Source organism: Piliocolobus tephrosceles, chromosome 16, assembly GCF_002776525.5.
Source record: "Piliocolobus tephrosceles isolate RC106 chromosome 16, ASM277652v3, whole genome shotgun sequence".
NCBI lineage: Eukaryota > Metazoa > Chordata > Mammalia > Primates > Cercopithecidae > Piliocolobus > Piliocolobus tephrosceles.
In genome coordinates, this window is record NC_045449.1 from 67,342,690 (window position 1) to 67,350,794 (window position 8,105).

The 8,105-nt window shown below is 49.3% G+C and overlaps 1 pseudogene; it reads left to right on the forward strand.

Annotated features, from left to right (window-relative positions):
* Positions 1–3,735: 3,735 nt before the first annotated feature.
* Positions 3,736–8,105, forward strand: part of LOC116418491 — a 24,301-nt pseudogene continuing 19,931 nt past the window's right edge.

The following is an 8,105-nucleotide window of genomic DNA, read 5'->3' on the forward strand; positions in this document are numbered from 1 at the left end:
GGCTGAACCACTGCTTTCCAGAGCCCACAATCAGGTCCTGTGCAGCTCTGAATAGACCTTTCCAGTGGAAGGCTCTAGGGCTCTCCTGTGGATGTTCCTTCCTGCAACCTGGAGGGCAAGCAAGTCAGAGGTCCTCTGGGGCCAGTGGGCCGGTGCTGAGCAGGTGAGGCTGCTCTAATAGTTATTAAACGTCCCAGCTGGTGCTTCGCGTCTAAGTGTGGCTGAGTGTGGGACCCGCGAGGCCCTTCTCCTATGATTTCAGCCTGGTCTAAGGGCTCTGGGGGAGTGGGAGCTGAGGTTCAGGCATCTCTTCCTTCAAACAGATATATGGAATAATGCAGAAGATGGTGGCGAGAGCCAATGGCATGAAGGAGCCAGGTGGAAGGAAGTTGGACTGTTTGCTTGCTGGAGAAAGGAAGGGACACTGCCATACCCTGCTGCTGAAAGTGGGGTCCACAGGCCAGCAGCACTGTCACCACCTGGAAGCCCTGTAGGAAATGCAGAACCTCAGACCGACCCCAGATTTAGAGTATCAGAACCTGTTTTTTCAAAAAATTGTTAATGAGACAGGGTCTGGCTCTGTCACCCAGGCTAGACTGCAGCAGCGTGATCTCGGCTCACTGCAACCTCTGCCTCCTGGGCTCAAGCGATTCTCCTGCCTCAGCCTCCTGAGTAGCTGAGACTACAGGTGCATGCCACCAGGCCCAGCTAATTTTTTGGATTTTTAGTAGAGACAGGGTCTCACCATGTTGCCCAGGCTGGTGTCAAACTCCTGGCCTCAAGCGATCCTCCATCCTCAGCCTCCCAAAGTTCTGGGATTACAGGCATAAGCCATCAGGACTGGCCAGAGTCTGCTTTTTTTTCGAATGAAATTTAATTTTTTTTTTGAGATGTATCACTCTGTCACCCAGGCTGGAGTGCAGTGGTGCAATCTCAGCTTACTGCAACCTCCACTTCCTGGGTTAAGGGATTCTCCTGCCTCAGCATCCTGAGTAGCTGGGATTACAGGTGTGTACCATGACACCTGGCTAATTCTTTTTGTAGTTTTTTTAATAAGATGTCTTACATGCGCTGAAATGCTTGAGAAGCACAGTGTTAGTTATCAACCCCAGGGAAGGTTTCAGTTGCCCCAGTCATACTGAGCTTCTACAGGGAGTTCGAATAACTAAGAGAAAGAGCCTGTGATACAAGTCAGTGGGCGAAGCACTAGACTTCATTTCTAGCACTGTGCTGCCCAATATGGCAGCCATGGGCCATGTGTGGCTATTAAGGTTAAATGTATATTAATGGAGATGAAGTACAGTGAAACATTTCAGTGCTTCGGTCACAGAAGCCACATTTCAAGTGCTCAGTAGTCACACGTGGCTTGTGGCTGGTATATTTGTGGCATCAATTACTGAACAATTCCCCTATCACAGAAAATTATGATGAGCAGTGTTGGTCTAGTGTCTGACAGTGTAGCCATGTGCAGAGACTGACCCAACCCCAGCTTTCCCTGAATGGCGGCTTCCCTTTTTGGTGGCAGGGGGATGGGGGTGGAGGTGGTGGATGGGCAAGTGACAGTTGTGTGAAACTCAGAAGTGTGCAATTTGGGTGGGGGGGGGCACTGCAGCCCCAGGAAACAGCTGCATGAGCGAGAACATCTGGTGAAAATCAAGGCTTGAGTTAGTTCACGTGAGACACACTGGAAGGATGTTAGAGATCATTTAGCTCAAATCTCCCCCTCCCCTTCCTATCACCCATTTAATAAACCAAGACCTAGCAGTCTAAAGAAAAGTGCAGTGGCTAGAGTGGAAGTTGGGTTTTGCACTTCAAGACCAGTGTTTGATGTATTCTGCTTGTGGGACAGTGAGACGAACTCTGTGCCTGCAAAGAAGGTTTCAATGAGGTGAGTAAGAGGTGCTGGAAAAGACATCACATGAGAGAGCACCATTCAGGAACCCAAGAACTTGCCTATAGCCTTGCGGGGAGGTGGCCAGAGAAATCTGGGGGAGGCACTGGGAAAGAATATTTCATGGTGGGGGCAGAAGGGGTGGGCAGCAGGGGGAAGGAGGACCTAGGCTAGGAAGGGCTCAGCTCCATCCCTGACCATTCGTCTATTAGATGACACCTGCATGGGGCAGAGGCTGGGGAATGTTTCACCAATATGCCTGGTCTCTTCCTCCTTGGTCTGCATTTCTGTGCCTCCCTACCCTTCCCCAGTTAGGTGGGTCCAGGAGACTGAACTCTGACCCACAGAATCTGGGCAGAAGAGTTGCTGCCATTTCCAGGACTGGGCCCTAAAAGGCTCCCTCTGCCTTCTCTGGTAGCCCACCCAGATGCAGTTGATGCAGTGGAGCATCCTAGAAGACTAGAAGACTACCACAGCCTAGAAGACTACCGAGATACTGGAGAGGAGATGCCTTGTCCCCAAAAGACTGGGAGGAGTGGAACATCCCAGCTAGCTCACTTTAGGCTATTACTGCAAGAAATTAAACCTGTATAGTGTTAAACCATAGAAAATTTGGGGGATGTTTGTTATAGCAGCTGGTCTACCCTGGCTAATACACTGCATGTGGGGTGTGCTCTAAAATTTCCATCTCTTCACCATACCCCATAGTCTTTAAAGATATTTGTAGGTCACTGAAGAGGCCATTCTTTTCCCTTCCCTCCCTCTGTTTCTCTGTTCTCAATTCTTCCTGTCTAGGAGTTCTGTAGTCACCTCCAATTGGCCCTTCAGGTTCCCCAATCCAGAAGCAGTTCCTATGAAGGCAGCCCCAGGTTATTGCCATATTCATGGGGTTATCAGGGTTATGGCAGGTCCTAGGACAGAGGAAGTCCCTGCCCATCACTTCCTCCAGGAAGCCTTCCCTGCACGTTTGGGTTACAAATCATCCTGTGCATTCCCATAGAATATTGTCAGTGATGCCCACATTCTTTGTGGCCTGCGGTATGGTAACATATACACTCACTACTCTGTTGTGATTTACTTGTCTTACTTGTCATTATTCTGTGGGATCCTAGAGAACTCCATCACTTCTACTGTGAAGCAGCAAGAGCCAGACATCCAGATACCCACTGTGGGAGGCAACTTCTGATATGGCCTCCAAAGAAGCACCCTCCTGAGATTCACACCCTTGTGTCACCCTCTCTCCTCCAGTGCGATCCAGACCCACTGAGTTGCTTCTAATGAACTGAATACAGTAACAGTTCTAGGAGATTAGGCTTTAAAAGACTGGGTTATATTCTCTCTTTCAGGTACTCTGTCTCTCATTCTCCCTCTTGCTTGATCAAGATACGCTCTTTGATGAAGTAAGTTGCCATGTTGGATAGGCCCATGTGGCAAGGAACTGAGGCTGGTTTCTGACCACCAACCAGTAAGGAAATAAAAGTCCTGAGTCCAACAACCCATAAGGAATGGAATCCAGCCAACGACCACATAATGAGGTTTGAAGTGGATTGGCTCCAGTTGAGCCTTCAGATGAGACCTCAGCCTCAGTTTCACACCTTGATTCCAGCCTTGTGAGAAACCCTGGCCAGAAGACCCAGTTAAGCCATGTCTGGGTTCCTGACCCCAAAGAACTGTGAGATAATAACTGTGGATTATTATAAGGTAATACGTTATGGGGTAATTTTTTTTTTTTTTTTTTTTTTGCAGCAATAGAAAACTAATAAACCAATGAAGAATATTTTAATGAAGGAAGGAAAATTGGTCCTCATTCAAGCAGTAGGGTAATTGGGGTTGGATTCGCGGCAATGTGGGACATGGTAGAGAACAACAAGAAGGTGAAACTTGGGTGGGAACAGGGAGTGATCAGATGACCACCAGGGCCCTCTCAGGTGAGGCTGCCCAGTGATGGCCCTGGTAGCAGCTCCCGAAGATCCCTGGGGCCTTAGGTGGGTGACAGCTCTCCTAAGTCTCTGCTCCTGAGGCTGACAAGCCCTCACACTCCACATTCTGTCCATGCAGCTATAAATATTAAAACGTGCCAGAGGAGAGATTGCAAAATAGGGCTGTGGGCAAGATAGAGCTCTGAATTGAGGAGAAGAAATGAGAATGAATTTCTCTCTTCTGATTCCCGCTTCTGTCTGTTTATTGTAAGAGGCGCTGTGGGAGATAAGGAGCAGGCAGCTCGTGCCCTGCAGGCTGTGCAGGAGGCAGTTCCATTGAGGGTCGCATGGAGGAACAGAGTTGGGTGCCACCTAGTTCACGAGGCCGCCTGAGGAGTCAGAGCTCCCCACACCATCCCAGATGCTGGTACTGAGTAGAACTCTGGGGTTCAAGCACTGCTGGTCCCACACGAGGGCAAAAACAAAATATAAAGTAAAACAAAATAAAGTAAAATAAAAGCAAACAGAAAAAGTACTCCTGTGTGGGTACGTGCGGGGTGGCTTTGGGGCTCCCCAGCCCAGAGTCTGAGCACTACAGCTGCCAGGCAAAGTCCCCCTAGTCCCTCTCTGCTCCTCTGTCTCATACCTTGAGTCTTCCTATCCATCGATTCTTCTCCAGAAACTTCTTTCCCATCTACTGGCTTCTTTTCCATTCCTGCCACCAGCATTCTCATCTGCTCACTGTTCATGACCTCCCCAACCAATGACTTATCTTCTTTCCCTCTATGCCTCTCTAATTCATCCTGCCAGCAGATTCACTTTGAGATACTGCTTTGGACATATCACTTCCCTGTTTAAAATCTTCTATTTGTCCAAACCAGGGCAGGACCTAGTCTGGAACTGTTGGTCTCACCTACAAACCCTCAGGTACCCCTTTCTACCACGACCTCCAAGCCTCACCCCTAAGCACCCACTCCTTACACCAGTTTCCCTGTCTGCCCTCTGCCCAAATGCACCCTGATTTCTTGTCTTTTTTTTTTTTTTTTTTTTTTAACTCCTCTCCCAGCCTGGCAGTTCCCAACCAGCTCTTCCTCACATGTCTTCCTGTACAAGTTATATCCTCCTTCTTCAAAACTCAGGTCCAATCTTACCTCTCAGCAAATCCATCCCTGACAATTGAAGTCCTAAGTGCTTTCTCTGTCCTCTGAACTCTTATATAATTTTAGCCTGTGCAATTCATTTATTAATTAATCATGCACTGTGCTGCCTTGAGACATCATTTCTTTTTTCTCCTGTAGCCTTGTGCTGATAGTTAACTCTTTGAGGGTGATTTAAAATTTGCTTGCTTATGTTTTGGCTTCATGCCCCTTTGTGACATCCTTGGGCACAGATGCCACAGCTTTTTACTCCTTGCAGGAACTTCGCAAGGATCCCAGCACTGAGTGAGGCTGGTTCTGGGACTGCAGACTGTTTTTGCTGGTTTTTATTCTCTCCTTCCCTAGGTCCTGGGACACTATTCTCTCTGTTTCCCCATTTATTCATTCATTGATGTCTCCTTTTAAGGGGGCTTCTTTCATGCTTGTCCTTGAATGGTATTTCCTTGGGGTTGCTCCTGATCCCCCTGCCTTTCTCACACTCCACTCTCACCCTGAATCATCTCAGCTAAGTTCCTTCTTCCCACTGCTGCTTGCATGCTGGTAGTAATCAGTGTCTCCACCCATCACTGCTTCCCTAAACTGCAGGTCTCCATTGGATCCGTCAAGCTGCACATTCCACAGGAACCTCCAAACCAAGGGACCCAAATGGAACCTGCTGTTTGCAGTTGCCATTGCAAAGTACTATAAACTGGGAGACTTAAAACAAGGGATTTATTCTTCCACAGTTCTAGAGGCTGAAAATCCAAAATCGAGGTGTTACAGGGCAGTGCTCCCTCTGAAGGCTCCAAGGGAGGATCGCTCCTTGCTCCTGGGGCTCCGGGCAATCCTTGGCGTTCCTCGGCTTGTGGCTGCATCGCCTCTGCCTCCGCCTCCGTTTTCACAAGGACTTCTTCCCTGTGTGTCATTCTGTGTTTTCACATGGTCTTTTAAGGACATCAGATTTTGAGACCCCAGATTTAGGGTCCACCGTTATATATATATATCCAGTATAACCTCATCTTAATTAATTAGAACTGGAAGACCTCTTTCCAAATAAAGAGGTTCCGGGTGGACATACATTTTAGAGGGTCACCACTCATCCTGGTACACCCTTAGCTCTCCCCCCTAACAAGCTTTCTTCTGGTAAATTGCATCCCCCCTCCTCCCCTAGCCCAGTTACCCAGACCCAAGAAGCATGGGGCTTATGCAGATTCTCCTCTCTCCATTTCTCATCCTCTACCACAGTCGTGCCTGACACTCCTTGGCCACACCCTCCTATCCCTCATCTCCCCTCTGACTTGCGGCGGTGGCCCCGACCTGCACAGCATAGGTCAGTATTGGCCAATCTTCTTTTCATTATTCCCTGTCAAGAAGTCTTTTCCTAATTGCCTGCCCCTATGAACTTGCAATGTCACAGATAGACTGCGTGTCTGTTTCTATGCTATGTGTATTTTTATGCCTTTAAACATAAAGGGTAAGATTTCTGGCAGCCCCCCCCCCCCCCCCCCCGGCCAAGAACCAATTTTGCCACTTTGGGGGTGATGTCAACCCCTTCTGGAATGCATGGTGTGTGACAACAGCCTCCAAGTGATCTCCCTCCCTCTCTCCCTCTGCTCTGGTCCCACCCCTCCTCTCATCCATGCATCTTTCCTACTTTTACAAAACACAAAAAGGAGCTTGCTCCACCTGAAACTGAGAGACTGTCAGCATTGCCCCTGAGAGAATGTCCAGACCTCTTGGGACAGCATCCTTCTGCATCCAGCGCAGCCCATGGCCCTTCCGTCTGCTGCTCCAGCCACACAGGGAGCAGCTGCATTCAGGCCAATGTGCCTGGTCCTGGGACACCATCTGCCTGCACCATCCGCACCTCTTGCTTGCATATTCAGTTTGAATTACATTTCAAGATGCAGGTTGAGAGTCACTATGATGAGAAAGTGCTCTCCTACCACCCCCAGGAGACTGGATGCCCATCCATCCCCACTCACCACACACTCAAAGGTTAAGCGGCACTTTTTCAAAACCATGTCTCCTCAGGTAGAGCAGGTGCCTGGAGGGTGGTGCAACAGGGAGAGGAAGGGGAGGACAGAGCTATTCACCTGAGTTGGTAGCCACTGAACCTGGCCAGCCTCCCACAGTGGAACTGGTAGCACTGCCATCTCTCTGCCTGGCTCCAATATCTGGAAATCACAGACTCTTTCTCACCCATCTCTGTATCTCCAGAGCCTAGCCCAATGCAGTCAGAGCCCAGTGAGTGTTTTGCTGGATGAATGAATGAATGAATGAATGATTAATGAATGGGCTTCTCTGGACTGTGTTTCAGCTGCCCAGCCACCTCGCATGAACTCCACTGTTGCTCCCTGTTGCCAGGCCCTCCAAAGGCTGCCTGGTTTCTACCTGCTCATCTCCTCTGCAGACCACCTTTTCCTCCTTTGGGAGGGGTCACTATGCAGGCACCTGATCATGCACTCCTGGTTGGCTTCTCTCTATGTTGAACTCTGCTCCTGTGGCCCTGGCCCTCCTTCTCCTCCTATTCCCTCACTCTTCATCTTCAAGCTGAAGATGAAGATGGAGCAATACTCCATCTAAAAAAAAAAAAGAAAAAAGAAAAAAAAGAAAAAGAAAGAAAGAAGAAAAAGAAAGAAAGAAAGAGCCTCTTAACCTTTGACTGTGTGTGGGGGGGGGGGGGGGGGGGCAGGTGGGGACAGGCAGGAAAGAAGGGAGAGTTCACAAGACCCTGGGGCTGGTCCTGGGTCTCAGTGGGGCCTTGAGGAAGAAGCAGGTGAGCTGGCTTCACTCACCTCCCATGCAGGGAGGTGGCGGGGAGAGAGGCAGACACTTACCATCCATGTCAGACTTACAACGTACAGTCAGGCCCCCTGCTCCAGGCTTGGGTTCCTGGACAGACCATGGATGTAGCCTATATTGACACCCCGGGGAGAGGGCAGAAGCCCTGAGACCCATGGGTTGCTCCAGTCTTGGGTTCCTGGACAGACCATAGACTTAGCCTATATTGACACCCGGGGGAGAGGGCAGAAGCCCTGAGACCCATGGGTAAATATCGGGTGATGTGGTTTGAATCAGTGTCCCCACCCAAATCCCATGGGTAAATATTGGGTGATATGGTTTGAATCAGTGTCCCTACCCAAATCATGGGTAAAT